Source organism: Colobus angolensis, unplaced genomic scaffold, assembly GCF_000951035.1.
Source record: "Colobus angolensis palliatus isolate OR3802 unplaced genomic scaffold, Cang.pa_1.0 Scaffold319, whole genome shotgun sequence".
In the NCBI taxonomy this organism is placed as follows: Eukaryota; Metazoa; Chordata; class Mammalia; order Primates; family Cercopithecidae; genus Colobus; species Colobus angolensis.
Window position 1 is genome coordinate 1,369,506 of NW_012116477.1, and position 21,297 is coordinate 1,390,802.

The following is a 21,297-nucleotide window of genomic DNA, read 5'->3' on the forward strand; positions in this document are numbered from 1 at the left end:
AAATAGATCATTAAAGCCAGAAACTTGAGTTTATCCAATTTTCAAAACCTGAGATGACAAGGAAGTTTGTATTGGAGCATCTTGGAGTCACTTTGCCAGGAGTCTGCAAATCTGAACATGTTCCTTGCTGTATCCAACAGCATGGTGTAGTTTCGTACAAAGGAGCAGAAACAGAACAGTGGTTTCGTGCCAAGTTGGAGTTTAAGAAGTGGTAAGATTGACAGGAGAAAACAAACGCTGACTCCTACTCAGCCTCTTCATGTTCATACACTAGAAGGAAACTGGGTTCCTGGTAGGACCAGGTTGAGTATAAAATAATGCTAAGGACAGAGGCACAGAGCCACAAGGGCCTTTACGAAATGAAAGTCAAGTCATTTCTTTTGTCTGCGGATCCCCAGTAGCTGTGATGGGGTATAAAGGACACGCTTGCTATAAACCTCATGACATTTTGTGGTACGAAGATGGACGAGGTCAGACCAAACTTTCTCCAAAAAGGGCTTCTCACTCTAAACCACCTCTTGCCCTGCCCTCCTGGTAAAATTCAGAAGTTGAGCTTTGTAAATGGTCCGATGAGGAGTTATCAAAGAAACAAAACCCCCTGCTGTCTATCTGCCCTGTCCCAGGCTCTCTAGGAATCCCTGATTTACTAAAAACTTCAAGCTCTGAAACACTGTGCTGGATAGGAAGTACAGTGACGATTCACTCTGATTCCCAGGGGCTATACTTTTTACATCAGTGATCCCTAAATTTTTTGTTGAAATGGGGACAGCTCATCCTTCTATGAAATACTGACAAAACTCCTTGAAAACACATTGCCAACAGTTTCTGCTGCTGTGCAAAGTGTCAGAGGATATTTGATTTAGAACCCTCTGCCCTTAATACCACGAGAAAAAAGCATTCACAAGACAACCGTGGAGAGGGTTGTATTTACACCTTCACATACACACGCACCAGACTCGTGTGTGACCTCCCCCACCATGTGCCTTCTTCTCTTTGGTAGCCAGGAGGCATTTTGAGTTCAACATGCCCCCAAATTTCCTGATTCCCAATCTCCTCTTCCTCCCTCTCCCAACACGCACCCATCTTACTCATCAGTTTATGGGAACACCATCTATCTACAGTCGCTTAGTCAAAACCCCGGGAATAACCCCAGATCTCACTGTTCCCGTTGCCCACATATCAGCAAATCCCGCTGGGTCCCTTCTGAAATCATCCCACCTCTATGCCTCATGCTCACCAGAACACCCTCATCTCCTACCTGGATGACACAACAGCCCTTTGCTGGTGTACTCCCGATCTCCCCATCCACACAGCAGCTAGATCGAGCTTAAAGCAGCCTCAGATCCTATCACAGTCCTATTTAAAGCCCTCCACGGCTTCCACCTTGCATTCAGGATGATCCAAATTCCAGGCAAGAGGCTCAGCCATCTTCCTTGGCCACAAGTTCTCCAACCTCCAGGCCTCTTTTCTGTTCCTTGCCCAGACCACACCATTCCCCACCTCTCTCTCCTCCTAAAACTTGAAACGCTTTGACCCCTGAGTTTCATGGACTGGCTCTTCCTCATTCTTCAACTTTCCAATTATATTCTTGTCCTCAGAGGACTTCAGTGACCACTGTCATGCGGGACCTACCCCATGCCCCGCCCACACATGCACTCAGCCTGGCGTTTGCATGACTGTGGGCATGTTTGCTGTCTCTTGCCCCTGTAAATTCCATGGCAGCGACGATTGTCTTGATTTGCTCAATGCCGTCTCTCTACAGCCTGGCATGCGGTATGGTAGGCCCCCAGGAACCGGGTGTTAAATGAGCAAACATGCCTTTCCTGTGCATGGAGAACAATGGGCTCATCTGGAATGTATGGAAAATTAATCATTTCCTAATATTTAACACATTTTATAAACCAACTGACTCAGGGGAGACTTTCCTTCTGTCCCATATGGCTCGGGTTAGTCATCTCTAATTACACAGCAGTGTATTCCAGCCTGTCTTCTAGAAAGAGCCAGTTCCCTTTGTTGCAGAAAGCCATAAAGACCATGATTCCCTAGAATCCTGGAGCCTGCCAGGCCAGTTATCTGCTTTCTGGCAGCCTGCAGTCACCTGTGGCCCTCCCGCTTGTAAAATGCTCACTGCTGTGGCTCAACAGCTCCTTGGGGACAGGTAAGAGAAGGGCCAGCCAGCCAGCTGCCGTTTACAAGCCAAATCTGAAACCGGCTTCTCGGGGGAGTGTGTTTGACAAGGTGAATAATGGATTGTTTGCAGCGGAGCGAGGTGCGGCCAGCGCCTGCAGTTTGCTATGTTAGACGGTGCTAACGTGCTCCGGCTGGGCGCCTCTCCATCTGGTCCTCCCCAGATACACCTGCAGTCGTGCGGTTCAGGAGCCCACGTTCTCATTTATCCTCCCCGTGGTGCAAATAAGCCAGGGCACCCTCTGTGCGCTGCCGGGGTCTTCGACACAGACCTCGGCCCCTGAGCTGGGCTCCAGGATCTGAAGGTGGGAGGGCAGGCTTTCCTAAACTCTGCCCTGCGGACACCCCTGGCTCCCAAGACCAACACTGCCCAGAGTAGGTCCAGGGCTCCTCGGAGAGTCAGGCAGTGGGGGTTCCAGGTCCCATGACTTCCATCTCTCAGGACTCACGGCCTCCCCTCCAGGACGAGTCTTTTTTTGCCATTTATCCCTGTTCATGTCACTCTCATCTCAGCCCCTGCGTCTCTCACTCTGACCCCCCATGAGGCTGAGACCCCACTTTCTGCCCCACAGCCCCATGAAATGCTGCTGCTCATCCCTCCGCACCTCACTGCCCACCATAAACCCCTACATCCTCAGTCTTCCTTCCCCCAGGACCTGCGTGTTTTCTTCCTAGCTGAAACCCACCGCTCCTGAGTCCTGTCTCCTTGCAGGCCTCTGCGACAATTAGCACAAACTTAGTGGCGTAAAGCAACACAAATTCATCACCTCACAGTGCTGGAGGTCCAAGGTCCAAAGTAGGTCCCACGGGTCTAACATCCTGGTGTCAGCAGGGCTGCACTGCTTCTGGGGGCTCCACGGAGAAGGTTTCCTCATCCTTTCCAGCTTCTTTGGAAATAAACACGGCTGACAGCATTCCGTAGTACTCAGCCCTCATCTGCTGGGCCAGCCATCCCATCACTCTGATTCCACGCCCAGCCTCACGCCTTTCTCTAACAAACTCTCACATCTCTTTCTTTTGCCTCTAAGGACTCCTGTGATTAAATGGGGCAAACCTGGGAAACCCAGGGCACGCTTCCTTTCTCACTGGTGATTAGCAATCGCACCTGCAAAGTCGCTTTTGCTGTAGAAGGTAACACGTCCACAGGTGATGGGCATAGAACATGGACATCGTTAGGAGGTCCTTATCCTGCCTGCCATGCTAATGTGGCAGTGTTCAGAGGTGGTGCCTTTAAGTGGTGACTCAGGGTCCTGAGGGCTCTACCCTTGTGAATGGAGGAATCCATTCATGGATTAATGGGTGAATGGGTTATCATGGGAGGGAAACTGGTGGCTTTACAAGAAGAAGAAGAAAGCCCTGAGCACAGCACATTAGCACACTCAGCCCCTCCCCATGCGATGTCCTGTGCCACCAGGGGACGCTGCAGAGTCCCCGTGAGCAAGAAGGCGCTCACCAGATGTGGCCCTCGGCCTGGGACTTCTCAGTCTCTACAACTAGAAAGAAATTCCCTTTCAAAATGCCCAGTTTCAGGTATTCTGTTATAAGCAACAGAAAATGGACGAATACATTGTTCAAGGCTCATGGACCACATCAGTGAAGAACACAGACTAAGCAAAGTCTCCATCTGTGTGAAGGGGACATGCCAGCAGGGTGCAGAGGGAGGGAGAAAGGCCTCGAAGAGACCTGCAGCTGATCATCTTTCAACCTGAACTCTTGCATTTCTCCTCCCTAGAGCCGTTCCAGCCCAGCGTTTATTTCATTTCATGGAACACCTTCACCCCAGTCACTCGGGCTAGAAGCCCAGCACTATGCTTGGCCCTCTTCCTTCTCTGACACCCATCTTCGATCTGTCAGGAAATCCTGTCAGTTCCCTCTTTCAGTTTTATCCCGAAACTGACGCCATCTCAGCCTGGCACTGTTCTGAGTCTGGTGTTCGTTTTAGCGCCACCTCCTGCTAGGACGGATGCAGTAGTCTCTCGGCTGGTCTCCGTGCCTTTCCCCTTCTGCCTGTCCTCATCACAGAGTGATCCTGCTAATCTTAGATCAGGTCCCTCCTTTGCTCAAGACCCTCAGTGTGAAAGTCAAAGACCTTCCTTAAATGGCCACCAAAGCTTTCCACCGCCCACCTCCCTTCCTACCTCACCTCCCAGTACTCTCCCATCTTGCCCTCTGCTCCAGCCCCTTGATCTCTCAGTTTCCCAAACATGCCACACTGCCTGCATCTCAAGGCCTTTGTCCACCTGTTGCTTCCACCTGGTATCTCTTCCATTAGAGGTAACAGCTCCAGATGTCAGCAGAGACACTGCCTCAGCTCCCATCCTAAAATCAGGGCCACTGTATTCTCCATGGCTACTTGGACCCAAACAGACGCTGCTATAGTTTGGTTTATCTGATCGCCCTCCCCTCACAAACACCACATCTCATGTTGAAATTCCATCCCCCCGTGTTGGAGGTGGGGCTTAATGGAGGCGTTTGGGTTATGGGGTGGATCCCTCATGGATAGATGAATACCCTCCCTGGTGGGGGCTGGGGGTAAGTGATTTCTCACCTCATCTGTTCCCATGAGCGCTGGCTGTTAAAAGGAGCCTGGCACCTCCCCTCTGGCTTCCTCTCTCGCCAGGTGACCTGCACACATGAGCTCCCCTGCCTCTTCCACCACGAGCGGAAGTAGCCTGAGGCCCTCGCCAGAGGCAGAGGCCCCATCTTGAATTTTCCAACTGTCAGAACCATGAGCCAAATCAACCTCTTCTCTTTCTAAATTGCCAGCCCGAGGTATTCCTGTATAGCAACACAAACGGGCTAAGATGTCCAACCCAATCTCTGAAGGCCTGAGGGCATCTGTTGGTAAATGTCCTTCAGCGGCATCTTGGTGGCATCCCGACGTGGGGAGGGGGTGGTGGGAATGATCCACCTGGTGCTGACACTCAGGGATTGCACTATCTAGAGAATTTTAAAACAGTATTTCAACAACTGCTCTGATTTCTATTATCACTAGGTACTGGTGGTTTTTTCTTTCTTTTTTTTTTTTTTTTTGAGACAGGGTTTCACTCTGTCACCCAGGCTGGAGGGCAGGGGAACAATGACAGCTCACTGTGACCTCTGCCTTTTGGGCTCAAGTATTCCTCCCACCTCAGCCTTCCAAGTAGCTTGGACTCCTGGTAGCCACACCCTTGTGTGATCCCCTACCTTTGAGTGTGGGCTGGACCTAGTGACTCGCTTCTTAGATTACAAGAGGTAATGACTTCCATCTTGCTGGTGCTCTCTTTATCTGAGTCTTCTCATTTGCTCCCACTGACGAAGCCAGCTGCAGTGTCTGCATGGCAAGAACCCAGGGCAGCTCCTGGTCACAGACAGTGGGGAACTGAGGCCTTCAGTCCCAGCCCACGAGGAACTGAATCCTGCCCACAACTGTGGATCTTGCTTGGAAGTGGATCCTGCCCCAGCAGAGCCTTGGGATGACCATGGCCCCCACTGACTCCTGACTGCAGCCTGGGAGAAACCCTGAGCCCGGGGGCCCAGATAAGCTGAACCCAGATTCCAGGCCCATGGAGGCTGTCAGATAATGAAAATGTGTTGCTTTAAGCTGCTACATTTTGAGGTCATTTGTTATAGAGCAATGAAGAACTAACATATACAGAGAGGTCACATAACCAGGCTGAGGCCACACAGTCTGTCAGGGGCGGCGGGGGGAGGGTCAAGGTTCAAGTTGATTTTGTCTCCTAGAGCTTGGGAGTTTTTTGAGACAGGGCCTCACTCTGTCACCCAGGCTGGAGTCCAGTGACACGATGAAGGCTCACTACAGCCTTGACTTCCTGGGCTCAAGCGATCCTCCTGCCTCAGCCTCCCGAGTAGCTGGGACCACAGGCACACATCGCTGCACCTGGCTAATTTTTTAATTTTTCATAGAGATGGAGGTCTCCCTATGTTGTCCAGGCTGGTCTCAAGCTCTTGGTCTTAGGCGATCCGCCGACCTCAGCCTCCCAAAGTGCTAGGATTATAGGTGTAAGCCACTGCGCCGGGCTGCTTATGATTTTTATCTCAAAACACACCACCTCTCAGAATTTTCTGTATCTGTGTTATAACAGGCATTTCTACCAGCGTCTCCACCAAGCAGATGGGTGCCTGATAAACTAAGCAAATAATAGGCATGTGGCAGCCACTCGGCCACATGGACCAGCATGTCCGCCCCCTAACTGGTTTCCATACCTCCCCGGCCCATTCTCCACGTAGCTGCCAGATGATGGTTCTGAGGCTCCAGTCAGTCCCCACCACGATTAGGTTTAAAGCTCTGTAATGACCATTTTCATGTAGCTTTAAGAGCCACCAGTGACCTGGCCTGGCCTACCCCTGGGCCGCCCAGAGCTGGTGCTCACGCATCTGCCGCACACAGGCCCCATCAGAGGGTTCCACATCACAGAGTCCCCTCAGCTGGGCCCTTCACCCGGTGAGGAAGAGCTGTCCCACCCCCCATTCCCCCTCCACCACCCCCCATTCCCCCTTCACCACCCCCCATTCCCCCCGAGGATTCCAGAGGAGCCATCCCCTGCCCACGTGGACACCCGGGTTAATCCCTTTCCTTTATCTTCACTCTCCTTCTCTCCCAGCTCCCAACCATCAAGGTTCAAACATGCTGGGTGTCCCTTGTCTAAATCAACCAGAAATAAAAATAGAAAAAAAAATCATCCATCGAACCCACGTCTGCCTCCCGCCACCAGCCTGGCTTTCCCCACACCTCCCAGCCAAGGGTTAAGAAGGAGTTGCTGCCGCCTCTCATCCCCTGCTCCCGCTCACTCACTCCCCAGCCATTGTGCTGGGACTTCTGTGCCCACCTCACTGCCAAACCACCAGCGCCCTCCCTTGTCATCGGATCAAAGGGACTCTTCTCATTTCTTCTCTGCCTGGACTTTCCGGTAGCATTCGGCTCTGAGGTGTTATCTCTACTTCTTGAAACTGTCCCCTTGCTCTTGGTTTTCAGGACACCCATGCTACCTACTTTCCCTGGCTTCAGCCAATGGTCCCTCTTCCTTGAGGCTAAAATTGCGGCGCCCAGACTCAACCCAAGATCTTGTATGATTCAGCAGGGGAACGCCTGGAGTTTATCCTCTAGAAACTCTCCCAATGCAACCAAAGACACACACAGATACTCAGGGCTGGTCTACTAAAGTAGCAAAAAAATATCAACTATCAGAACACCCATCCTCACAGCCCTGATGACCTGACGCCTGGCAGATGCCCATGGGAGGATCCAACGCAGCTTTGGAACAGAATAGGTGTGTGCGTTCATTTCCTAGGGCCGCCTAATAGATTGCCATAAACTGCGTGACTTTGAACAACAGAAATTTATCCTCACATAATTCTTGAGGCCAGAATTCTGAATACAAGTGCTGCAGGACCGAGCTGCCTCTGAAGGCTGTGGGGAGGACCCTTCCCAGTCACTCCCAGCTTCTGGGGGTTCCTGGTGTTCCCTGGCTGTGGCTGCATCACTCCAGTCTCTGCCTCCATCTTCACATGGCCTCCTCTTCTTATAAGGATACTTGGTTTTGGATTTAGGACCCACCTGGTTAATCCAGGATGGTTTCATGCCAAGACCATTCATGTGGTGGCATCTGCAGAGGCCTTTCAAGTAGAATCACGATCACAGGTACCAGCGTCCAGCACAAGAACACATATTTTGTGGGGGCCACGATTCCTCAACCCAGTACAGTGAGGAAACCGCCCCCCCCCACCCCGTTTCCTCGGGTTCTGTTTAGAGGCAGCTCCTTTGTTGCTCTGTTGTGTCTCCTGGCCTCATCCTTCCTCATGGACCTTCCCTCTGTCTAAGCTGTTATCTACATGGTTTGTCTTGGCCGGGAGCTGTGGAGCCGTGGCTCATACCTGGAATCCCAGCACTTTGGGAGACCGAGGTACGTGGATTGCTTGAGCCCAGAAATTTGAGACCAGCCTGGGCAACATAGCAAGACCTCATCTCTACAAAAAATACAAAAATGAAACAAAAAAAGACCGTTTGTCTTGCTCACTGCTGTGTTTCACCCCAGTGCCTGGAACAGTGGCTGGCAAGGGAAAAAGCAAAGTGCAGACCTGTGCATCCCATTTGTGGGATGGCCCCCCCCCACACACACACACACAATGATATAAACTCATACACACACAGTGACATAAATTCACACTGCATACACACATACTGCATACACACACATCCACAATGCAAACACACATACTACATACACACATGCTGCATACACACACATCTGCAAATACATACATACTGCACACACACACATGCTTTTTCTGAAAGACATTTCAGAATTACTAATGGTCTCCAGGAAACAGAACTGGGAGTCCAGGGCACGGGGGAGGGGACAAGAGGAGCTTTTCGTTCCATATCCATTTGTACTACTTGAAATCTGTAACCACACAATCTATTACCAAGAAAAGGTCTTAAAGTAACAAGACATCATTACTTACACCTGGAACAAAGCCACTACAGGTGTGACTCCCTCACCTGCTGCAAGCCATTCAGTGCTGCTCCTGCCCCTCTCATCCCTCCCCGGCCCCTCCCCTGATGCCTCCTGCCCCTCTCCCCTCTGTAAAGATGGAGTTGGGGGGGAATTATATGGTTTGGATCCTTGTCCCTGTCCAGATCTCACGTTAAATTGTAATCCACAGTGTTGGAGGTGGGGCCTGGTGGGAGGTGATTGGATCATGCGGGTGGATCCACTGGTGCTGTTCTCGTGATAGTGAGTTCTCGTGAGATCTGGTCATTGAAAAGTGTGTAGCACTTCCCCGCCCTTCTCTTGCTCCTGCTGCTCCGCCCATGTGATGTGCTGGCTTCCCCTTAGCCTTCCACCACTACTGTATGTTTCCTGAGGCCTCCCCAGAAGCAGAAGCCACTATGCTTCCTGCACAGCCTGTGGAACTGTCAGCCAATTAAACTTCTTTTCTTTGTAAATTACCCAGGGTCAGGTATTTCTTTATAGCAGTGGGAGAACAGCCTAATGGAGGGCGGAGCCGGTGGGGGGGGCGGGGGGTACTACGTCTTCCGTGTCTCCCTCTCCCTCCTGGTGTGTTCTGCACAGGGCTGCCGTGGAGCAGCAGCCCTAATTTGTTTTCAAGGATCCCAGTTCTAAAGCTAGACAGCATAGTGACTACAGGCACAGAGGCTACAGTGGCAGCTGCCCTGCGTTCAGGAAGCTGGGCAGGGAGCTTGTTCCAGTGTCTTCCATTTGTCCTCCAGATTCACCCTCAGCTCTCTGGGCCTGGGAGGCAGACCATACGCCTAGCCTCCCCGGGGCACCTCTGGCTTCCAGAGGGTTCCTTCAATAGGAGGTGCCAGCAAGAGATGGAAGGTTGGGTATTCATGCCGTGGACTGGATATATCCCTCAACAAAGGCTACTGTCTCTCCATGTGGCCCTCTCCATGGGGTGCCATTCCCCCCGTCCCAGGAACTGCTGTCTTCCTTAACCTCTTCGGGCCTTGGGGCAGCAGAGGTGCCCCAATGACAGCTCTGGGAGATTCATCTCATATTGTTTCCCCTCTCTCCTGTGCTTTTGTGAATAATCCGTTAAAACTCTCCTCAATTTACTCCTTTGCCTGTGTAGCCTCCTCCTGGGTTTCTGGTTTCTGGCCTGCTATCATCTGTTCCCCTCACAGAGGCCAGACGGATCCTTTTCAATATGAACCAGATGATAGGACCTTTTGCTAAAGCCCACCATAGGCCCTGGCCTCACTCAGAATAAAAGCCAGACTCCTGCTATGATCTGGCCCCCAGCTACTCTCAGATCACCTCATCCCTCCAGCCATGCTGCCATCTTGCCGTTTCTTGAAGAAGCTAAGCTTGTTCCTGTCTCAGGGCCTTTGCACTTGCCAAGCCCTCTGCCTGGAACGTGCTTCCCCCATCCCCTGCATGGCTCTTTGGGTCATGTTCCACCTCCTCAAAGAGACCATCGGTGGCCACCCTAGCTAGCGTACCTGCTCTGCCACCCTCCCTCGCCATACCTGCCGTCTCGTTTTGGTTTAGTGCCTAGGGTAGGATCACTCTCCCAACTGCCTTCCTCTGAGAAGGTCAGTTCCTTGAGGGCAGAGTCAAGTCTGCCGAGTCCACAGTTGTGCCCACAGGGACCAGAAGTGCCAGGCATGTGGCAGGTGCTCTGGTATTTGATGAATGAATGGGGACACTTCCCAAGCAGCTTCGTCTGGAATTCTTGGCTGCCGCCTGCCTTCTGACAAGTCCCTTCACTACAGCCTGTATGGTCCGGGGGCAATGGGGGAAGACTGAGGAGACACAAGCTTTCTCCTGCAATTCATCCAACCAGAACCCCAAATGAGAACTAAATCACTCCTTTGGTGTCAAGGCGAGAGCGAGCGAGAGAGAGAGAGAGAGAGAGAGCCTGCTGGAGGAGCAGGGCCAGGATGGGAGGCATCGTAAGAACAGTGTGGTCGGCTGAATTATAGCCCCAAAGAGGTCCCCGCCCTAATCCCCAGAACCTGTGAATATGTTACCTCATAGGGTAACATGGGATTTTGCAGATGTGATGATGTTAAGAGCTCTGAGGTAGGGAGATTATCGTGGATTATCCAGGTAGACCTAATGGAATCACAAGGGTTCCTATGGAATGGAGGCAGGACAGTTAAAGATGTAATGAGGGACAGAGAGATCGGAGTGATGTGATCCAAGGAAGACAGATGGCCCCAGGAGCTGGAAAAGGCAGGAAACAGAATCTCCCCTAGAGCCTCCAGAAGGAAGGCAGCCCTGCCAATATTTTGATTTTAGGACCTCTGCCCTCCGGAACTGTAAGATGTTAAATTTGTGTTGCTTTAAGCCCTTTGTGGTAATTTGTTATGGCAACAAGAGAGAACTCATACAAAGAGTAATATCTGTTCTTTCCTAACTGCTTATCAAGTGGGTGCCAGCCGCTGCAGGAGCCGTTCCCAGCACTCTGCGGAGCAAGGGCTCTTGTTATCTCCATTTCACTGATTAGGAAATGAGAGGTGATGTGGCTTCCCCGGGGCTGCACCGTGAGTGACTGAGCCAGGCTGGAACACAGGTCTCATTGATCCCAGAGCCCACATTCTTCCCACTAAGACACCCTCCTTCTCCGGTGCACTCACACTTCTTTGGCCTTCAGTTTCCCCATTTGTCACTCATGGGCCACCTCTTGCCTTGGAGTTTCACAGCCTCTGGCTGCTTTATGCAGAGGAACAGCCAGGATAGCCTTACCCAGTGAGCCCACCTCTCTGAGGCTTGGGGTTTCTCCTGGCCTCAGTCTTCCCTGCCTGGCCCCTGGGAGGATCCAACATGAGGGTGCCTGTGTAGAGAACCTGCAGGCCCTGTTGAGTGAGTCTGTATTAATGGCTGGCCAGTGACCCATCCCTCTGGGCTGCACTTGGCTACAGAAGGTGGCGATTCTCCGGACTCCATTGTAAAGCCCAAGACAACCTCAAAATCTGATTGGGAAGGCGGATTGGCATCTGTTGCCTGCCTGGGCTGGGTGCTCTTGCACATTTGCTCACACAATCTATCCGAAGCCACATCTGACACCTCTAATGCCATCATCCACATTGCACAGCTGGGGAAACTGAGGCCCAGAGAACTGTAAGACGAGCTCCAAAGCATTCATTGATGCACCCAACAGGTATTTTTTGGTGCAGACCTTGTGCCTAGAACAGGGTGTTTTGGACCCAGCAGTGGAGCTTGTGTCCCAGCAAGGAGGACAGACTGTATAAACCACAAGCACAGAAGAATTCAGCAATGGGTGCCACAGGAAAAAGTAGCAGCCGCTCAGGGCAGGAGAGGTGGGTGCAGGGAGGGTGTGGCTGGTGGTGCTCCTGGCAGGGGCTGTGATATGCCTGGTGCTGTGCTAGATATACTGGTTTCAGGATTTCTGTCCCCGAGCCCCACAGCCACCGGGCAAGGTGGGACTCTCCTCATTTCTCAGATGAGCTGGAGGGTGCAAACTGGTGACCCTGCAGCTGTGCAGTGGCAGAGTGACGATTTGAACCCAGGTCTGTGTGCACCCAAAGTGGATGTGCTTGCACCCCCTAACCTTGCCCCCTCCAACCTTGCCCTCAACAGGGATTCTGTGGCCCTTAGGGGGTACAGCCCATGAGGCTTTGATCTCTGGGGCTCTGATCTCTGGACCAAAATTCATCTAGGGACTTTTCTCTTTGCAAAGCAAGAACTCGGAGTAGGAGCAGGCAGGGGCGAACTGTCGAGATGTGTTTTGGGGAATCTAAAAGCCTGAGTCTGGCCAAGAACGCTTTAGTGGAAATGCACGTTTTCTCCATGTGAACATTATGAACCCCAGAAACCTGACTTCCCCCTGGCCAGGATGGTGGGAGATGGCCTCTGTGTGGCCCAGAGCCCCCAGGTCCCCCCTAAGTAGGTACAGCTGTCGGGCTTCCGTGCTTGGAAACGTTCACATGCTACTGACACTAAATTTTTTCCTTCCTAATAAGATTTCCCCCACAAAAACAACTGGATGTGGAAAGATCCATCCTCTGCACCCAGCCAAGGCAACCTGTGGGCAGAAATTTCCCTTTATGCTGAGCAGGGAGGCCGGTTCTAAGCTGAGAAGCACTTTCTGGCCTCTGGGAAGACACTGGAAGGGACTCTCGGTGGAGCCCCACTGCCCTCTAGAGGTACGGATCCCCAAGCCCCACTGAGGACGCTTAGACCCAGGGCCTGGGGCTCTCCCGGGACCCCCTGCAAGAGTGGCTTCCACAGGCTTCCCTGCAACCTCCTCTAGCCCCGACCCCGGGTCAACCTTTCCCTGACCTCTGTCCATTTGCTAAGAGAAGTAGGACACGTCCGGCCTCCAGCCAAGTCAGGTCCCTGGACCGTAGGCTGTAGCTCAATGAACTCGACTTGCTCTGTCCCAGACAATGGCACACATCCCTGGGAACTGCTGCCAGGCCTCTCTGGAGACTTTTAAAGCCACCACAAATCCTGAGGTGACGAGGATGCCCCATGCCCCCTAATTAATTCAAACTCAACAGAATGCCGTACAGTAAGAGTAAGGAAGTCTAAGACACTTCGGAGTTTTGCGTGATGGCTATTTTGATGTCCTTCTTGTTTTCTAAAATAAATATCCTTCAAATTTTTAACAAAAACAAAAAATGTTTGGGGCACTGCTCTGATTGAAATCACTTTCGGAAAAATGGTAACAATGAGAAAGTCATGGCAGTGAAAGAGATCCGACCTAACCGACTCCATCTTACTTCTCACCTCCAAGCTGCCCTTGTTCATTCCTGGGCATAGATAACTTTGGGAGGAACTTAGTTTATCGTTTAACTTTGAAACAAAGATGATAACAGTCCATTCCTGAAATAAACCTCCTTCTTGCCTGGGGACCAGACCGCCTTTGTAAAACCAGCAAATGAGCCACAAGATTAGAAGTTAACTTATGCTCAGGAGTCACGCAGCCAGAGCCCAAAAGCTCCCTAAACTTCCCAATTTCTCCTCTGGGTAACACTGATATTATAAAATCTAAGATTGGTGTTTGAGGGACTTTTCAGACCCTGCAATCGATGGATCAGCTGGGATTCACCCAGATTGATAAACTGGCTCATCTGGTCCTGTGGCCCCCACACAGGAACCAACTCAGTGCAAAAGGACAGCTTTGACCCCCTGTGATTTCATCTCCAACCCAACCAGTCAGCACTCCCCACTCCCTGGCCCCCTGCCCACCAAATTATCCTTTAAAAACCCCAGGGTTTTTAAAGGAGACTGATTTGCATAATCAAATCAGTAATCAGGGAGACTGATTTGAGTAATAATGAAACTCCGTCTCCCATTCAGCCAGCTCTGCGTGAATTCAGCTCTTTCTCTGCTGCAATTCCCATCTGGATACATTGGCTCTATCTGGACAGCGGCAAAATGAACCCACTGGCGGTTACGTGCTGACATGTGAATGACATTGTTTTTTTTTGTTTTTTGTTTTTTGTTTTTTGAGACGAAGTCTCGCTCTGTCTCCCGGGCTGGAGTGCTGTGGCCGGATCTCAGCTCACTGCAAGCTCCGCCTCCCGGGTTCACACCATTCTCCTGCCTCAGCCTCCTGAGTAGCTGGGACTACAGGCGCCCGCCACCTCGCCTGGCTAGTTTTTTTTTTGCAGTTTTTAGTAGAGACGGGGTTTCACCGTGTTAGCCAGTATGGTCTCGATCTCCTGACCTCATGATCCGCCCGTCTCAGCCTCCCAAAGTGCTGGGATTACAGGCTTGAGCCACCGCGCCCGGCCTGAATGACATTGTTAACACGTAAATACTCTTTCGTGAAGGCTGGTTCTCGCTTAGTGAGTGGGTACCATGTGTTCCGCGGTTCAGAGATCATTCACCGAGACCTCAGGACAACCCTAAGTGGTACTGCTGTTGCTGTCATCATTTTACAGATCACACAGCTAAGAAGTCAAGTCTTGGAGGCTCGATTTGGGGCACTCTGATCCCAACCATTAGGTCACACGTCTTTTTTGCTGGATTGGGTCACCCAGCAAGGAAACCATCTCTGACATCCAGAGCTTCTATCTCAGAGGGGAGTGGAAGCAAGGACACGCCATGGTTTTCATGCCTCCTCTAAGTCTCTGGACTCTTCCCACATCTCTCCACATCTACATGGTCACACTCCAATCCCATCCTGTGGTCCAGTCCCTGTCCTTTCTCACCAGATGGCCACAACAGCCCCCTCCAGCCCCTTTGAGACAGTAATGGTTTCCAAGGGCACGCATTAGCACGTTGCCTCCCAGAGTAAAGCTGAGTTGTCCAATGCTTCCAGTGCCTTTAGGATTACTCAGATGCACCCTCAGAGCTCAGCCCTTGTCCCTTCCTGTGGGAAGCCCTTCTGGCTTTACCCAGCTCCTGCCTCAGCACTTCTCCTCCCAGAACCCGCTGAAGTTATAGCCTAACATGTGCTGTGTGATCATGTAACGCATCTCCCCTCTGCTGGACTCTGAGTCCCCTGAAGATGAGGACTCTGTGTGGGCTCCCACTGTGTCCCTTGGGCTGACTTCTGTGTCCTCAGTCCCCTACCTCCAACTCTCACAACACAGAGCAGGCACTCTAATATTTGCTGAGTAAATGAACACATAAATGAATGATGAGGCTGGGCATGGTGGCTCGCGCCTATAATCCTAGAACTTTGGGAGGCCGAGGTAGGCAGATCATCTGAGATCGGGAGTTAGAGACCAGCCTGGCCAACATGGCAAAACCCCGTCTCTACTAAAAATACAAAACTGAGCTGTGCGTGGTGGTGCATGCATGTAATCCTAGGTACTTGGGAGGCTGAGGCAGGAGAATCACTTGAACCTGGGAGGCGGAAGTTGCAGTGAGCCGAGATCGTGCTATTGCACTCCAGCCTGGGCAACAGAGTAAGACTCCATCTTAAAATAAATAAACAAACAAATAAATAAATAATAAATTTTAAAAAATGAGTGAATGAAAGCGAACTGCAGTAGGTGCTCCCCAGGAGCGAGAGATCCCATCTTGATGGTGGGTGGGAGGGGGACCAGGGAGACTGGAAAAAGTGGCGCTACAGTAAGAACATAGACATGCAGAGAAACGGGGGAGGACACTGTATGAGGAAAGGCACAGGGATCAGACACTGTGCCACATCCCTGGGGAAGAGAACCCTTTCCTTTTACCAAGGCTCCAAGACCCTTGCAATGTGGTCACAGTCTGCCATGTTTTGTGGTCACACTCAAACTACGTTTCAGCCATAGCAAGCCACTCACAGCTCTTCGACTGTCCCAGCTCAGGCCTTTCCGCTGCTGTCTCCTCTCCCTGCCATGCCCTCTCCTTGAGTACTAGGCTGCTGCAGTCCAATCTGGCTTTCCACCCAAAGGCTGCAAACTGGTGACCCGCAGGTTGGACCCGGCTTGGGGATTTTTTCTGTTTCATCCACCCAGTTTTGTTTGTTTTTTCTTTTTTTATAGTCAGGGTCTTGCCCTATCACCCAGGCTGGAGTGCAGTAGTATGATCACAGCTCACTGCAACCTCCGCCTCCCGGGTTCAAGTGATTCTTACTCCTCAGCCTCCCAAGTAGCTAGGATTGCAGGCACCTGCCACCATGCCCAGATAATTATTTTGTATTTTCAGTAGAGACAGGCTTTCTCCATGTTGGCCAGGCTGGTCTCGAACTCCCAACCTCAAGTGATCTGCCAGCCTCAGCCTCCCAACATGCTGGGATTACAGACATGAGCCACCACGCCCGGCCTCTTTTTGCTTCTTTTAAAGAAGCACTTGAAATTCAGATGTCTTTACCAAAAAAAATGTTTAGATTTCTATTTTCTTTTGAAGAACTAGATGATCTGGCCACACTCACCCCACATCCTTTTTGGTGACCGTGAGTCAGAGCTGAGTAGCAATCACCCTTTTGATGGGGGCACGTGTTGTCAACTGGCCACCATCCGCCCCTCACTGTGGCATTAACCTCCACCCACTTTGTTCATCCTCGTCACACACCCAGGCCCTGCAGGACCTCTCCACACACATATGGAACTCGGGTAGCCCTGCCCATGGGATGCCTGGTGCACGTGCCCATGTCTTCTCTAAGCCTCTGCACTAGGCATTGCCGCAGAGGTGCCCTGCTCCTGAGGCTGGTCCTTCTCAACACCCAGGGCTCAGCTTATCTGTTATACCTTCAGAGAGGCCCTCCCTGGCTACAGCGTTTCTACCCACCCCATGGCAACACTGTTGTTCTTGCTCTCTGCTTGCTCCTTTACAGCTCTCCCTCCAATATGTCATCCAGTTTCTGTGTTCGTGGAGTTGGCCTCCCCCAGTGCAAAGTCAGTTCCGTGAGAGCAGGCATCAGATCTGTTGGGATTGCGGCTGTATCCCCAGGGCCTTGCAGTGTGTCTGGAACACGGTAGGTGTTGCATCAATATTTGTGGGACATAGGAATCCAGGAATGAAGGAAGGAAGGAATGAACCCACAATTGCTATTCTCCAGGAACTCCCACTTAGTTGCAGGGCAGGGAATAGACCTCCTAGACTAGAGGGTGTTGAATGGTGATGACTCCCTCCAACCCCTGCCCCACAAAAGACAAATCCAGTTAAAAAAAAAAAAAAAAAAGTAACCTTATTTGGAAAAAGGGTCTTTGTGGATGGAATTAAGTTAATGATCTCAAGGTAAAATCATCCTGGATGATCTGGGTGGGCCCTAAACCTAACGACAAGTGTCTTTAAAGAAGCAAAGAGATCACAGACATGGAGGAGACGTTCAGGAGAAGATGGAGACAGAGGCTGGAATTCTACTATCACAAGCTAAGAACCCCTGGAGCCATCAGAAGCTGGAAGAAGCTGGCCAAGATTCCCCTGTGGCGCTTTCAGAGGGAGCGCAGCCCTGCTGATACATGGAATTTGGACTTTTGGCTCCCAGAGCTGTGAAAGGGTTGCTTTGGGCCATCCAGTGTGTGGTAATCTGTCATGGCAGCCTCAGAAAAGGAATACATTGACCAAGCACAGATGCTTGAGCAACATTCATGCAACCTGCAAAGGGGCTTCCAAGATGGCAGTGCTGCAAGGCTCCATTCGATGAGCTGCTTAGAGTCGCACTCTGTAGCCCGGGCAGGAATGCCGTGGCACGATCTTGGCTCATTGCAACCTCTGTCTCCCAGGTTCAAGTGATTCTCCTGCCTCAGCCTCCCGAATAGCTGGGACTACAGGGGTGTGCCACCACGGCTGGCTAATTTTTGTATTTTCAGTAGAGACAGGGTTTCACCATGTTGGCCAGGCTGATCTCGAACCCCTGACCTCAAATGATCCACCCGCCCCAGCCTCCCAAAGCACTGGAATTACAGGTGTGAGCCACCGCACCTGGCCGATGAGCTGCTTTTGCTGGAAGAGTGGCCAGCTTGGCTCTTCCTGCCTTGCAGAACATCTGCCCAACACCCATTCAGAGGCATGAGATACCGCATCTGTCTTCACCATGAGCCTACCGTTTGGATTTTGTTTCCTGGAGTCCCCTTCCTGCAGCTGTGCACTTGCCAAGTGGAACAACTTCTTCCCCCCCACACAGGTGCCTGGTCTTCTCTGTGTAGAGGTCTATCCCACCTCCCCCAGCTCCAAAGCCAGTACCCCCAGGGAGCTTTCCCTAATCCCTTGGTTGGATTCTTCTGCTTGGGTTCTCTGTATCTATCTCAAGGTGGAAAGTGTGATCCGCCTCCCAGCCTTGTCTCTTCCAGTAGCCTGCAGGGGAAATGGACATGTCGTGCCTGTCTGCATGCTTCCAGGCACACAGAAGAAAAACAAAACAAAACAAAATAGATAGCAAAACCCTCAGTAAAGCATAGCTTTCTGCCACCCTCCATCCTTGTGCAGCCAACAGTCCACCTCCTGGAGCCACGTCCCAGATACCACTGAACCTCTGACCTGACTCACGTCCAGCTTACAACCTCTGACCTCCCTCTCCCACCTTACCAGGGTCATACCTGCTGCCTCAGGGAGCTTCACATTCATAATGAGACCTGTGACTCTACCCACTGGAGGGTCCTACACCAAGTGGGTCAAGGGCATGACCTTACGCACCGACATGCCCAACTCCTGAGCAGGACCTCAGATGGTGACACTACTCAGATGGCAAACACCAATGCTACTTGCCTGGCAGGATGCTGTGAGAATGACGTGACATCACTTCATGTGACTCCCTTAGAAACCATGTGGGTTGGAATAAGCACTTGATAATAGTAGCTAGTGTTGACGATGACGATGGTGATGATGATGGTCATCGCCATCCCCAGTGCTGGCCCCAGGTCAATACATAAGTGTATGGGGGCGTGACAGGGCTGGCCTCTTACCTCTGACTCAGGCTGGCAACACCCCGGGGAGCCTGTGGGAAGGCCTTGTCTCCGGCAGAGGCAGTGCGTCCACGCCCCATCCTGGCCCCCATCCACTCAGTGTCCTTTCTCCATCTGAGTCGATTTCTGTGGTGCTGGAAGATGCTTTCAAAATGATGTGAGCATATTTCTGAGGTCAACTTCTAATCAAAAACGACTCCCAGACGGTGCCCTGGTTTAAAAAGAAAAGAGAGAAGAAATGGAGTGAGTCACCATCCAAACCATTTGAATGAAACAAAGACACAACAAACTCTCTGCTTTCCTCTTGAGCCAGAATGGATGACCTCAGCCCTGTAGAGACACAGCTGGAGGGAATTAAGGGGGATCTCCGGTTGCCCGAGATAGCGAGGACGGCACAGCAGAGCCACCATGACTCACTGTGAGAATCACAGGGATGGAGTCCAGGGGCCTGGAACCCCGGAGGCCTGCAGCCAAGGCGAAACCCAACACTGGTGGGTGGGGAGGGGTGGCAGGAGGCTGAAGGATTGCAGGCCCTGAGAACAGTCAATGTGTGAGCTTGAAAAAGACCCCAAAGCTGGAGCAATTTGACCCCCACGATGTCTTCTGGGGACGTGGAGGACATTGCCAGGCCTAGACTTGGCCTTTATACATGCCCAGAGTACCCCTGTTGGCAACTCTATTTCCAATGTCTGGAATCCTTCCTCCCAATATTCCCAGGGCCCCAGGATCCGTCACCCTCACCCTCTGGGAGGAGAAAGGCAAACACAGTCATGGCCCAGGAATCTTAGGGCTTCCTTTTGGAAGGCTGTGTCTCCCCAGGCTCTAAACTTGGAAGTCTCTTTGCCAGTCAGACTTTTCCTGGGAATGGAGGGAGACTTGCCTGGACTAAGATGGGCAGGCCAAGCGGGAAATTATAGGTGGGTGCCACACTTCACCACAACTCTTAGGCCAGTGTTCTCACCTTCCACTCAGGATTGTCAAGGTGACTCAGTAAACTTACAGGATCAAATCTTTTTTGAAAATTGAACTGGTTTCTAAAACGACAGCAATAATATATACACAGGGTGAAACTTTTTTTCAATATTAAAGAGAAGCATAACAAAGTTTTCTTCTGCCAGACTACTCCCAAGGTCATTTTTCAGTGGTATTAATTCTTGATTTTGGCTTTTCTAGTTTTCTGATGGTAAAATCTACCTTTAATAATATGTCTACTTCTACTTCTTAACAGTTTTAGATGGTATTGAATGATTCCTTCCATTGAAAGATAAGGAAATTAGTGCTATTATTCTGACCTTTGTGTGTTCTTCCTCCTCTCCCATCCACGTTAGTTATAAAATTTTAAATCATGGACCCTGAGGTTAGTCTGAATTCAATTCCCACCTCTGCCACTTACTTGCTGTATAACTTCAGGCAAGTTACTTAACCTCTGTGTGTTTCAGTTTTCTCATGAGTAAAAGTGCAGATAATGATAGTAACTGCTTCATAAAGTTGTCATGAAGATGAAGAATCAAAACATTTAACATTAATTCATGTTGAGTGCTTGGAACAGTACCTGATATGTGGTATCAGTAACTGTTAGCTACTATTTCTCATTATTCTGTTCTAAAGTTTAGAACAGTATTCACCAAGGAACTAAATGTGAATAGACTCATGGAGAAGAAAATGTGATCTCGAGTCACGGAACCGTTACAGCACAAAGGAGAATTTTCCAAGTGTCATATTTCATAGATAACTCTTTAAGTGCCTTTCTAGTACCCCTTGCCTCTTCAGTATAATTGCCAACTGCCACTTTTAAAAATCTTTATGTTGCCGGGCGCGGTGGATCAAGCCTGTAATCCTAGCGCTTTGAGAGGATGAGGCAGGCGGATCACGAGGTCAGGAGATGGAGACCATCCTGGCTAACATGGTGAAACCCCGTCTCTACTAAAAATACAAAAACTTAGCCGGGCGTGGTGGCGGGTACCTGTAGTCCCAGCTACTCGGGAGGCTGAGGCAGGAGAATGGTGTGAACCCGGGAGGCGGAGCTTGCAGTGAGCCGAAATTGCGCCACTACACTCCAGCCTGGGTGACAGAGCAAGACTCCGCCTCAAAAAAAACTTTATGCCATCCTCTTTCTTAGATTTGTTTTGAAAAGATGGCCATATATCTTTGGGTAATTTTTTCACATAGAGTATATGATTTGCAAATTTTCAAAATCTTAAATATCTAAGAGCATCTTTGCTTATCTATATTAATAATCCCAGCTGAAAGTACTTTACCCTCAGAACATGGAAGACGTATCTTTATCATCTTCTGGCATCCAAATAGACAACAAATCTGATATTAAT